At 44.9% G+C, this 13,967-nt stretch overlaps 1 protein-coding gene across 5 annotated transcripts in view; it reads left to right on the top strand.

The window, feature by feature from the left end:
• Positions 1-9,778: 9,778 nt before the first annotated feature.
• Positions 9,779-13,967, top strand: part of CEP128 (centrosomal protein 128) — a 186,678-nt gene continuing 182,489 nt past the window's right edge. For 3 of the 5 annotated variants that reach the window (XM_053377836.1, XM_053377845.1, XM_053377853.1), the window contains exon 1: positions 9,780-9,999. The gene's annotated coding sequence lies outside the window, so the exon portion shown is untranslated. Of the gene's footprint in view, positions 10,000-13,967 lie in introns of all 5 variants that reach the window. The other 2 variants (XM_053377864.1, XM_053377872.1) reach the window with 1 other exon arrangement.

Consider the following 13,967-nt stretch of genomic DNA (forward strand, 5'->3'; position numbering starts at 1 on the left):
GAGTTCCGACGGCTTCAGGGCCTGCCCTCCGTTGCCATCTCGTGGCGGCTGCCGGGACTACGCGAAGCAGAAAGCCCCTCTAAAAAGACATACAGGGGGGAAGAAATATGCGCTTCAGCAGCGTATAAGCTAAACAAGCTATATAGCTTAAGGTCCCACTCTCTTGGCCCCCCCCAAAAAAAAATTAAAAGAAAAAAATATGGGTGTACATTTCCAAAATGTAAGATAAAAAAACAAAAAATAAAAATAAAACCTACATACAGCAACAGCGGCAAACAGCTTTAGATACCTATTAGGTCCATAAATTATGTCCATAGATACCTATTAGGTCCATAAATTACCATATAGCATTTATTCAATACAAAAAACAGTGACAATTTGTTGTTGACAAAGGACAGCTGGACATATAAAGGGCTCCATTACCTTCAGGAGCTTAGGGCCTCATCAAACCTAAATCGGGCCCTGCCTCCAAGGGTCCCTATTTTCCACGGACAGTCCTAGATTTACAGAAGTCGTCCCAGTTTCTGATTTGATTCTGGAATGTCCCGCTTTTCCTTAGGGCATCCCCATTTTCACCAGAGAAATCTTGGAAGGTATTCTTCTTCTTATTTGTTGAATTTATGTACTGCCCTATACCTGGGGGTCTCAGGGCGGTTCACAGAATAAAAACAAGGTATGGATCAACGTAAAAAAATGGATCATCTTAAAAAGCAGAGACATCATCTTGCCAACAAAGGTCTGTATAGTTAAAGCTATGGGTTTTCCAATAGTGATGTATGGAAGTGAGAGCTGGACCATAAAGAGTGCTCACTGGAAGGACAGATTGTGAAGCTGAGGCTCCAATACTTTGGCCACCTCATGAGAAGAGAAGACTCCCTGGAAAAGACCCTGATGTTGGGAAAGATTGAGGGCACAAGGAGAAGGGGCGAGATGGCTGGACAGTGTTCTTGAAGCTACCAGCATGAGTTTGACCAAACTGCAGGAGGCAGTGGAAGACAGGAGTGCCTGGCGTGCTCTGGTCCATGGGGTCACGAAGAGTCAGACACGACTAAACAACAGCAACAACAACAACAACAACAATGGATCAACATATGGAGTTATGTGACCCCCTAGCCAAAGAGATAAGCAACTCCACAACCTTTAGAAGACATCTGAAGGCAGTCCTGTATAGGGAAGTGTTTTAATGTTTAATGTTTTATTTTGTTTTTATATGTGTTGGAAGCCACCCAGAGTGGCTGGGGAAACCCAGTCAGATGGGCAGGGTATAAATGATAAAATTGTTGTTGCTGTTGAATAGGATGAATGAATGAATGAATTTATTAATACGGTCACAGACCAGCGTCAACACACACAATATCACAGATCATAAAAAATATATATCAGAAATACGAAAGACAATATGAATATAACAAGGATTTAAATATAAAAATTAAAATTAATTATTAGCGTGCCCCCTGTAATTAACATTTAGGGGTTTAGTCACTATGGAATACCACTTGCTTCCTGCGATTGATTGCAGACGCACAGAATTTAGCTACATTTAATGTAGTCTTGGGATTCTTGTCCTCTAGCAGTAGTTTTAAACTATGGTGTTCCGATTCTTTCCTGGACTTTTGCAAAACAGGTGTAATAAAAGTCAAACGTATATCCTCATAAAAACGACAACGTAATAGTACATGTGAAGCAGTTTCAACTTCCAACGAGCCACAAGGGCAGACCCGTGCTGTGTATGGTTTACCCTCAAATCTGCCCTGAAGTAAGGCAGAAGGGAGAACGTTGAATCTGGCGAGGGTAAAAGACTGTCTGTATTTGGGTACCTGAAGACCTGACAGATAGTTAGCTGGAGAGAAACCTCTCCCATGGTCCCTTATTGCTGGATGTTTAATCATTTCGCTCATGTGGCATTGTAATTCTACGTCCCAGATACGCTGGCGGATTGTAGTCCTAGCTTTCTCGAAGCCTGTCGCTATCAAGGTCTGCTGTGGGATCCCCAAGCCTTTAAGCTTGTCCAGCAGTGTAGCTTTCCATTTGGATTGGTAAGGTTAAAGGTGCCAACCCAACCGGGAAGAAAATAAGCTTTAGCCAATAATGGATCTTCAATATCCATATCCGAGTACTGATAGGAATTTGCCCAACCTCCAAACGGACCGCTATGTTGGATACGCAAGAGCGGATCCCCAGCAGGCAGCGGAAAACTTAGTTTGGAATGCCTCTAAGAGAGTAAGGTTTTTAAAGCTGCAGATCTGGGATCCATATAACAATTGTGATAGTATTTTGGCAGCAAAGACCTGGGAGGCTGCCGGTATGTGTTGGCCCCCTTTCCCATAGAAGAATCTTATTAACGCTTTGGTAGATCTTTCTGCATTTGCAATAGTATTATTAATCTGAAAGTGCCAGGAGCCCCTTTCCTGGAAGGTTACACCCAGGTATTTAAAGGTTGCTACCTGTTCTATTGCGCGATTGTCTATTCTCCATTTATGCCTCCTCCTTTTTTTAGAGAACACCATGACTTTGGATTTGTTGTAGTTAATTTTTAGTTGTTCGATGCTGCAATATTTGGTAAGAAATCTCAAAAGTTTTCTTAATCCAACACAAGAAAAAGACATTAAGACTGTGTCATCCGCATATAAAAGGACCGGGAGGGGCGTACCAGCCAATTTGGGGGGATGGGCATTTTCTTTCTCCATATTTCCTACTAGCGAGTTGATATAGAAGTTAAATAGAGTAGGTGCAAGGACACACCCTTGCCTGACCCCCTGGTGGATTTGGATTTCCTTGGATAGGTGGCCCTGTCGGTCACACCTTACCCGGATCTGTGTATTTTCATATAGACTGTGGATGAGATACAGTAGGCGTTTGTTTATATTTGCGGCGCTTAGCTTTCCCCAAAGCCTGTCCCTCGGTATTAAATCAAAAGCAGATTTGAAATCTATAAAGGCCACATATAGGGAACCTCCTTTTCTTGATGTATATTTCTCTACAAGATGTTGGAGAACAAGGCCCTGGTCTAAAGTTGACCGATTTGCCCTAAAACCAGCCTGCGCTTCTGAAAGAATGTGGTCTTGTTCCAACCAGTTCACTAATTTGTCGCATAGGTGGGCAGCGTACAATTTGCTAATGATACTTAGGAGGCTGATTGGCCTGTAATTAGCCGGATCTGATCGGCTCCCTTTCTTGAATAAAGGGATGATGATTGCTAGTCCCCAGTCCTCAGGGAAAATGGCCGATTGATCTATGCTGGTAAATAGGGCAGCTAGCACAGGGGCCCACCATTCAACATTAGCCTTAAGGAGTTCCGTGTAATATTGTCTACGCCGGGTGCTTTTCCAGGTTTAAGGGATTGGATGAGCCTATAGATCTCTTCTGTTGCTATTGGGGGTCATTCGGCGCCAATATCACTCGGAGCTGGGGGCATGGCCTGCAGATGTTGATTTGATGTATATAAGGATAGAAAGTAAGCCTCCCAAATCCCAACTGGTATAGTATAATCAATTTCAATCGGGGAGTCTTGCCAACTTTTCGCGACTATTTTCCAAAAAGTGGCTGAGTCTTTCCTTCGAGAGGCCTCTAATAAAAGTTGCCACTCCCCCCTTTGGGCCTGAAGCTTTTTCTTTTTAATCAGATCTTTATATTTACGTTTGGCTTCGAACCATTCCGCAGGAAGCAAGGGTAGGTTCGCTGCTTTGTAATTCCTGTACTTATCCAGCAAAGAACGCTTCGTAGCAATACATTCCTGATCAAACCAGGGTTTGGATTTGTTGGGGAATAAAGGTTGGCGCGATGTCTTTTTTTGGGTCAGGTGGGGTTGCAAAAGTGAGATCAGATCCTGGAACAAGATTATTCTGGAATCAGAACATGGTGAGTTTAAGAGATTATCTCTTCTCATGAGGAATATGTCCGAGTATAGCCTTTCAGATGTTTCAGCATTCAGCTTTTCGGACCATCTAATACGTGAGTATCTCAACTCCATGTTGGAGGACCTGGGGGCTTCAAGTTTATCGTTGCAAAATAAATCTTTTCTTGCATCCAGGAAAAGGCAGAGCGGTAAGTGATCACTATCAACCCTCTCCTCCACTTTGCACTCAAGGGCTCTATTTAAGAGATTAAATGATACCATAACATAGTCGATAGTGGAAGCTCCTGCATTTGATATAAAAGTAAATTCCCCACAAGTCTCCCCATTCTTGCGCCCATTTAGTATGACCAGGTCCAGCTTGTTAGAAAGACGCAGTAGGCACAGACCTGCATAATTACACCCCTTATCTTTTGAGAGTCTGGTAGGTATAAGATGGTTTTCTTCCACGATGGGTGGCGAGTCGTGGAAGTGTGCATATAGTGCTTCGTCAGACTGGCCAATTCTGGCATTGAGATCACCAGCCACTAGCACTGAAGCTGCAGGGGTTTGAGTCATCAAACCATCAATGTATGTTTCCAGCCCATGCCAGGTGTTTTTAATCAGCTGCTTGCCTCTTTGGGGGGGAAGATATACATTAATCAATAGCAGGGTGAAGAATCTGCTTTTCACTAGTACGGCCATAGCCAGATGTTTCAGTGTCTCTAACTTTACTAAGGACGCCCTCAACCTTGTAGATATTAAAATGCCTAGGCCACTCTTGACTCCCCCCCCTTTAGTGCTTGGAGATCCTGTGAGGGACATTGAGGAAAAGCCGTTAACTTCTAGGTCCCCTGTGAGCCATGTCTCCTGTAAAAATATTATGTCGTAGCCTTGGATAAATTTAGCAAAGGATGGATCAGCTGCCTTTTTTTGCCATCCTGTGATATTCCATGATAAAAAGCTAAGGTTGGCTTTACCAAGATCCACTCCTTGTCAATTATCTTCCAAGGTACTGTTGGAGTTTACCATTCCACATGGCAGCCGACTATCATCCTTACATGGAGAGCTGCCCAGGTATTCTATGGTGTCAGATGGTAAATATAGAGTGCTCACATTAGTAAAGACTGGGCCTTTGCTATACAAGGCCTCCTCCTGGGGGTACTCTACCTGGTTGTAGCCTAATTCCGCTTCATCTAAGTATCTCATTTTGGACCAGAAGCCTGGTGAGGTTTCCTTAGGCATGTTTTTCCTTATAGGGAGTGATGCATTGTTCTCCTTTGTGAGTTGTACTTTCTTAATTGCAGGTAGATTAATCTCTGCCTTTATCTGAAGGTTACGTGGTCGACGGGCCGCTGAATCGGGTTCTTGTGAGATGATCGTTTTGGGAGGGCTCTTGCTCTTTCTTTGGACATCCACCTTAGTTTCCTTATATAAGTCTCTCCCGGCCAGCTTATTTCTTAGCGTTTCTAATCTTTCTAGGATTTCAGCTTGTATTAAAGGTGGGAATGTCCAGAATTGACTAATTAAGGTATTTTCTTCAAAGGAGAAGTTGTGTGGGGGGGTGTCCAGTTCGTGAGGCGACTGGTGGTTATTCTGATATTCAGCTTTATTGTTTTCCACCACCTTTGAATAGATGTCTTTCTTATTTAATTTGATGAGTTGCGAGGGGGGCCCGGGCACTTCGAATAGGCGAGTCACTGTCAGGCCCACCCTTTGCAGTTTCTCCTTATTAATTAATATTTGTTTTGCGGTCGAGTAATCTTTAAATGACAGCATCACTCGATTTTACTTAATGTCATTTGGAAGAAAATCTACATTGATAACATTACCTTGTAGTAGGAGGCCTCTGAGTACTAAGTCAATTTTTTAAAATATATACGTTCTTTGTTGGTCCAGTGAATGTAATTCTGTACGGTTGTACATAGGGCAAATAACCAATCTGCTTCTGTTGAGGATCAGCGTTTGATTGTTCTGAGTTATCTTATTGCGAATGGGGGTAATAGTCTCCACAGTAGCAGAGGAGGTTTGCCGGTCTTTATCTAGTTGTTCGTTCCGATCTTTCGTTGATTGAGGGTTAGGTGATTGTGATGCGCTTGTCACTTTAGGTTGCTGGATAATGCTCTGTTTTGGGGTCACGGGTTTAGTATTCTTTGTATTTGATTCCTTTATTGTGAGATTCTCCAGGAGCTTGAATAGCTTGGAAAAATTCAATTTCTTAATTCGTGTATGACTCTTAGTCTGCCTTCCCACTTTTATGTTTTTAGACTTCTTCATGTGAAGTGGGTGTATTCTTTGGTGGTGATGCTTCTTTTTAGGTGAGGGGTGTGTGACTCGACTGTTGGTAGACATGGGAGTGGCTATCTTTGGGACCTTCTCTGAGCTACTGGGCTCTGTTGGAATTTCAGCCGCTGGAGTGGGTGTGTGTGAGATTGCTCCCTTCCTGATGAACTCAGTCAGGCTTACTAGCAAACCCACACATTCCGTAAGAAAGTTCCTAATTGGTCCTAATTCTTTACTTATGTGCATTTGGCATTCTTTCATCATTCCATTGAAAAGCCCAATCAGGATATAGATATTGCTATCTGTGTCCCAGCAGGCTCCTTTTAGCTGACTTGGATTTTCCTCTGTTCTCGTCGCACTTGAGGGTTCCATCCTAGCCTTTTCGCTGGGGCTGGCTGCATTGACTGATCCATCTAGTGTGACTTCCAGACGTTTCAAATTTCGTTCTTGCTCATGTTCTACGAGAGTGTCGATGGCACTAGATTGGGAGACTATCTGAGCCATCTCCATTGCCAGACTGATCCCCTCTCTCTCCTCACCAATATCAGGTTCCTTCCCATACCATGTTCGGTCAATAGACCAATCGTGGTGAAGTGGGGACTCGAAGCATATGGGCGTTTTTGTTTTAGACTTAAAATAATGCCAAATTTTCATCTGCGAGGTTACTGGTGGTGATTCAACCCTCTGCGTTGGGGAGATCCCCAAAACTTTACATTTCTGTCTGGTGAGCACCATCTCCGTAGAGTATATGGAGCTATGTGGGAAATGTGGATGTGAAAATAGCACCGCTTAGTCCCAGTTAGACAAGCTGGAATTAGCACTCCTCTCGTTAAATAACGCTCTCCCCCAGAAGCTCCACGTCTAGTTAATTAATTAGAAGTGGCTGTGGTCCACTGCGTGCCAGACTTTCCAACAGTTCACGATCTAGCGGTCAGAGATAGAGGGGGATAGATGAAATAAATTTTTACAGTGGCATTACTTACAACGACCATGGCAGATGAAACGTTGAGGGGAGGAGGGCGATGAAATCCAGCTGGCTTGAACCGCCATCTTACTTGCCGAAGAGACTATGTAGTGATACTTCCAGACGGCGTTGAAAGCCCTCCAGTGATGTTAATATTAATTTACTGCCCCCGCTGTGCCCCGCCAGCTGCGTGGAGTTCCGAAGTGTAAGTAAAGCTCAGTACTCTCTCTTCCTCCCTTCCTCTCTCTTCCTCTCTCCTCTATTATAGTTGCACTTGGAAAGATGTTTCGTTGTGGTAGGCAAACCTCCAGCAGCCAAATGCCAATAAGATAAGGAGGTAATAAATCACTCAGGCTGGAGTCGAAGTCGGTGTTAGCTAAAGCTTAACAGGCAAAAGCTGTAGCTGTCTGCAACATCAGAGAGCCGCGTGGGGCTGCTGCTCCCTATGTTAGGATGTCACTAATTTCATTGGATAAATTTTGGAGGATATGGCAGCATCACCGACCCGCCTAGAAGGGTTGTTGTTTGTTAATGATTGATCAGAGAGTAGTTTATATCTGGCCTTTCCACATGCCAGAGTACTCATGGTGGCCAAAAACATTCAAATAAACAATAAACAGGGCTGACCCATCCATTAGGTGAACTGAAGCCACTGCCTCAGGTGGCGGAAGTCCCTAAGACAGCACTCCTGAGGGCCTTCCCGCCACTGCTGCTAGCATTGATGCCAATTGGTAGGGGCGGCAAAGCAGGCCATGGGGGCGGCAAGGCACGATTGCAATTTCCTGCAGGCAGTTCCACTCAAGGGAAGGCTTCAACAGTTTTGGCCATCCATCTTGCTCTTCCCATTCAACCTCTTCAACTTTCAATGAACTTACATGAAGGATAAAGTAATTATCAAGGGAGCAGCTGGTTAAGACCTTTAAGTGTCTTTCAGCCCTAACAATACAGTGCATCCTCCTTCCAGCTCATCTTTGCTCTTTTTTAGAAACAAAATCCATCAGAGAGAAGTGAGGCCTGGCAACAAATCTTGCAATGTGGAGATTTCTTGTCCAATGCCTCTTCTGGGACATTATGTTTTCCCTACCACCTGGTTTTCTGCCTCCCTGTGCAGGAAGTTAAGCCTGCTGATGTCTCTCTGTTGTGAACCATTTGGGCATAGAGCATGGGTATGGGGGCCGGATCCAGCCCAATTGCCTTCTAAATCCGGCCCGTGGACAGTCTGGGAATCAGCATGTTTTACATGAGTAGAATGTGTCCTTTTATTTAAAATGCATCTCTGGGTTATTTGTGGGTCATAGGAATTCGTTCACCCCCCCCAATAAAGTCCGGCCCCTCACAAGGTCTGAGGGACAGTGGACCGGCCCCCTGCTGAAAAAGTTTGCTGACCCCTGGCATAGAGGTTAGAGTGTGAGAACCCAGGAGACCAGAGTTCAAACCTCCACTTGGTCATGAAGCTCACTGGGCAACTTTGGGGCAGTCATTGCCTCTCAGCCTGACCTCCTTCACAGGATCGTTGTGCGGATTAAATGAGGAGGCGGAGAACTGTGTATGCTACGTCGAGTTCCTTGGAGGAAAGGTGGGATACAATAAGTAAAATACATGAAAGGTGCACCTGGATGTAGAGAAAATTCTTTGGCAGAGGCATTCATGCGATTGATGTCTGAAAATAATTGGGCCTTTTTGGCGCTATTATTATTATAGTGCATATACAGTATGCCAAAATGGCTTCTAAGTGGTTTGCACAACTATAAAATCAGTCCATAATTAAAATATACAACAACATTAGAATGTCTTTAACTGAAATCCGCAATAAAACATTTTTAAAGCATAACCGTTAAAACACAGTTAAAACAGTAACATCACAAGTCATTCAAAGGAATGCTTGCCTAAACAGATGTGTCTTCAGGAGCAGGCGGAATGCCAACTTCACAAGAGGCCACTTCCACTACACAGCAATGAATTTGTGTTGTTATAATGTTGCTGCACTACAGTCTTTATATTGTTGTGAGTTTGGGGGAGAGAGATTAGGCTATAAGATTCCCGCGTCCCTTCTAATTCCTGGATGCAGCAAGGGTTAAAATCTAATGGCGGATCCCATTGTTGAATTAGCCAGGCAAGAGCTATAATGCATGGGTGGCTAGTATAAGAAAGGAAGTTGCTTTGTGCCAGAGGGCAAATGGGTGGGCCTTTGAGAAAGTCAAAGGCCAGGGCAAGTGTGTGGTGGGGCTAGAAGCAGGCAGAGAAGCAGAGTGAGAGCCATTCTAGATTTTTGCTTGAACCCAAAGCTGTGGCAATGGGAGAAGAAAGCCCTTCTGGAGTATTGGTGCTGTGAGCTCCTCCATCATAGGCTCCGGTCGTGTATAGGTGCCAATAAACCATATATCCTAAAGTCACCACAGTCTCTGCTGTCCCTCATTCCACGAAACCAACACCCCTGGAATCTTTAACTGCTCCAGAGCTTAGGGTGGCGAGCAACAATAAAATGCTTGTTCGGAATTTGAGCGCTTGCTCCTTTAAGAAGTGGGCGCGGCCTGCCCTCGCACCGCCGCCGCCGCCGCGCGGCTACGCTGGTTTCCCTGGTCGCGGGCGTGGAGCGCTACGGGCCGTTCCCAGGAGAAACTCCGGCGCGGGGCATCATGGGAAGCGTAGTCTCTTCTTCCCTCCACTGCCGAGGCGGCCGGCGGCGCTGCGAACTACGACCCCCATAATGCCGAGCGCCGCGGGGGCCCTGGCGCCCTGAGAGGCCGCTCTTCGCCCGGTGGCAGGGCGGCTAGTTCAAGTTGCCATAGCGGCGGGGTGGGTGGAGGAGCCGGCCGGGTGCCGGGCGGTTGGAGCTGGAGGCGTCCGAGAGCCATGCCTCGGCCCTGAGACGGGACGCAGGGCGGGAGGGCTGATCCCAGGACCGAAGAACGGGAGCCCGGTGAGAGAGATCGGTCTGGGCGGGTGTGGGGTGCTGGGAAACCGGGGGTGGGATCTCCTTGGGCCGATGCGGGGTGGGATCCAGTGCCTGGCTGCCCATGGTGACAGTGGGGTGCAGGTCTAGGGGTGGCTGAAAAGTTCCAGGGGGGCCTCTCCTGTTAACGACTATTGTGCCACTTTCGAAAAGTGCATGAAAAATAAGCATTGCCTGCCATTTGAAGTGGCTCAAAAGTCAACTGAAAGTGACAGCTGCGGTTAAGTTTCTAGTCCTCTGTGTCTTCCAAGCTCGGCAATATCCTATTCTGGGCAAAAGGAAGAAAGGAATCCCTTTTCTTAGGGCAGCTGTCTACCAGCTGCATCTGGTGCGCAGGCTGAGACCCTCCCTTCCCACAGACTGTCTCACCAGAGTGGTGCATGCTCTGGTTATCTCCCGCTTGGACTACTGCAATGTGCTCTACGTGGGGCTACCTTTGAAGGTGACCCGGAAACTACAACTAATCCAGAATGCGGCAGCTAGACTGGTGACTGGGAGCGGCCGCCGAGACCACATGACATCAATCTTGAAACACCTACATTGGCTCCCAGTACGTTTCTGAGCACAATTCAAAGTGTTGGTGCTGACCTTTAAAGCCCTAAACGGCCTTGGTCCGGTATATCTGAAGGAGCATCTCCACCCCCATCATTCTACCCGGACACTGAGGTCCAGCACCGAGGGCCTTCTGGCGGTTCCCCTTACTGCAAGAAGCAAAGTTACAGGGAACCAGGCAGAGGGCCTTCTCGGTAGTGGCGCCCTGCCTGTGGAACGCCCTCCCACCAGATGTCAAGGAGAACAACAACTACCAGACTTGTAGAAGACATCTGAAGGCAGCCCTGTTTAGGGAAGCTTTTAATGTTTGATGTATTACAGTATTTTAATATTTTTTTGGAAGCCGCCCAGAGTGGCTGGGGAGGCCCAGCCAGATGGGCAGGGTATAAATAAATAATAATAATAATACCTGAAGAAGTGTCTCCACCTCCATCGTTCAGCCTGGACACTGAAGTCCAGCTCCGAGGGGCTGCTGGGGGTTCCCTCACTTCAAGAAGTGAGATTACAGGGAACCAGGCAGAGGGCATTTTCGGTGGTGGCATCCGCCCTGAGGAATGCCCTCCCATCAGACGTCCAGGAAATAAACAAGTATCTGACTTTTAGAAGATATCTGAAGGCAACCCTGTTTAGGGAAGTTTTTAGTGTTTGATGTTTTGTCACATTTTTAATATTATGTTGGGAGCCACCCAGAGTATCTGGGGAACCCCAGCCAGGTGGGTGGGGTATAAATAATAAATCATTGTTATTATTATATTATTAGTCATTGCAGCACAGCAGTGTGGTGCTGTTTTAACATTTTTTGCTTCTTTTGGCATGAAGTCTGTTTTCTCCCTCACCCCAGGCCTTATAGCCTTGACCCATAGGCCTGATGGAATGTGGGAACAGGCCGATCCTAACTAAGTACTTTTGGGGGGGCGGCGCTGACCAGTCATCTAGTTCAGTATTTTCTGCTCTGTGGTGTCTCTCTGGGATTTCATTTTCTCCCAGCCCTGTTCAGAGATGTCAGGAATTGAACCTGGGACCTTCTGTGTGCAAAGGGGATGCCGTACTACCACTTTCACCTACAGTACTAGTAAGCCCAGTTAAGGTCTGTTTCCAGGGAGGGCTGCAATTCTGTGTGCTCATAGTTAGGAATATGCCCAAGTGAAGGCAGTGGGACTTGCAGCTTGGTGCTGTGCATCTGAGGTTTAGCAACTTGAGATGACAATGGCCAATTATTTTTCTCTGGCTTGTGTTTCAAGGAGGCATAGGGATTGGGAAATAGGGATTTCAAACCTGAAGAGCAATTTAAGCGGTTTGTACAATGCACTTTCATTCAAATACACACACATTCAGCATGGTGTGAAATATGATGTTTGCAATATGATGTTGGGGTGATGCTGGGGTGGGATTGTGTAGTAGCTCTCTGTGGTAGTTGCTGTGCTTCCCTGTCACCTGTCTGTAGCACATCCTCTCCCCATATGGAAGTCTGTAATGTTTGTGAGGAACAGGTCTCTGCCTTTACAAGAAAGTTAAAAACATGAAGTGTGTAGATAATTGCCCTTGAATTGAGGCAAGCTTTACAGCTATGGTAAGAAGGGAAAACCCTATATTTCACATGAAGTAGAATAAAATAAGGCTTGATCAACGAAATGGCAGATTTCCGATACTGGACAATGTTCCCTGTCTGTATGAAAGGCTAAGAATAGTATTCAAGTTGTTTCATCACATCCCTTTTCAGCGGTTCCTCTGTGGCTACATAGAAAGTTTCTAGGTTGGGCTTAACATTTTTGAGCTGCTTGTAATTTAATCGCAACGTAGTGCAATATGGACTACAAACAGGTTGCCATGCTGTGCTGTTGTCAAAAACTCTGATCTCTTTTTCCTTTCTCCCTATTTTTTCAATGGTTCTGTTCTGTTCAACTACATTGACTTAATTCAGAGTGCGTTAAGCAAAAGCTAAAATGTCACAATTGTCACCAAGATCTCTTTTTGACTCAGCTTCCTTTTCCTGTTAATTTCAGGGTAGAGAAGTTGTGGCTTATTCAACTGTTTCAGCACTGTTCCTCAGGCAACAGGCTGAAAAATATGTGCCGTGTTTCTGATATAAGCCCTGCTTTCTTTATTCTGATATGTATGTAGCTCAGTATAGCTTGATCAGGGCAGATACTGTGTCTGCAGAATTGTGGAGCTCCTTGAAAGCTTTACCAGAGGTCCCTCAGTGCGAAGTTCAGTAATGGTATTTCCAAAACTATAGCTTTCCTGCTTCAGTACTGATCTTCCCCTGAATTTACAAGTGTGAGGATGGTTGGGTGTGTTTTAGATGTTCACATGACACCTTAAGATTGAAACAGCTAACCAAGGAAGCAACAGCATGTGAGCAGAGCATGCCCACAGTTCTAAGGTCTTCAGCTGATCTAAGAGCCTGATCTAAGGTGGGTCACAACAGCAGCACTACCACTATACAAAAATATGTTTAACATTAAGAAAAAGGTTTCCAAGTGGATGGTTGTGCTAAAGATGGGTTCTGGAAACTGAAAGGGTTCGGTGTGCAGAGGTTCTGTGATCGATTTTCATAGCTGTGTCAATGTGAAAAGTGTTTCTTAATGAGATAAGTTAGAAAACGGCTGATCAGAGCAACCAGTGTTCTTTTGCCTGGGAGGAACTTGTTCTTGTTTTATGATGCTGTTTTACTTTTTTATTATACTGTTTTTTTTAATGCTAGTTTTGTATACCACTCAGGGATTTAAAAAAATATTAAGCAACCTAGAAATTCCTTTAAATAATTACTGCATATGTGTGCATGTTTGGGGAATGAGGCAAGCACTGTTTTAAAAAAGACTTCCCCCCAAACTGTTCAAAACACAGTTTGTCTTAAAACAAGAGGAGCAGTAAAAGAAAACTTTAAAGTGGTTGGGTTTACCACCACAAAAGTACAACTAATGTAGAAGATTCCTAACTCCTTGCATACAATTTCTATCGCTGTGTTATCAGTTTTTAGCAGATCTCTGAAAGATGTTGCCTTAGGTCATTCATCTTTCAAAGATCTGCTAACTAAAATTAGCTTGTGAGCTTTTGAGGACTTTTGGAAATAGTCTGTGCTAAGAATGCTAAGGATCCATGGATCTATTAGGATGCAAGAGTTGCTTTTTGCAAATATTAAGCCATAAAAATGGTTTCTACTTAGTAACTTACTGAGGTATGTATAAGATTCATATAAATACATAGTAGAAAATTGACTTAATTTTGGGATGAATGTATCCCATTCAGCCAGCTACTTTGTCCTTCTTCTCTTTTCAGTGCTGCCCTTGGCAGTGACTATTAAATGAGCCTTTCTTTTCGCTCTGTAAGAAAGTGGATTCTCTTTAGAACTGAGCTTTTGCTGTTGGGATTGCTGTACTAAA

Source organism: Podarcis raffonei, chromosome 1 (genome assembly GCF_027172205.1).
Source record: "Podarcis raffonei isolate rPodRaf1 chromosome 1, rPodRaf1.pri, whole genome shotgun sequence".
Lineage (NCBI taxonomy): Eukaryota > Metazoa > Chordata > Lepidosauria > Squamata > Lacertidae > Podarcis > Podarcis raffonei.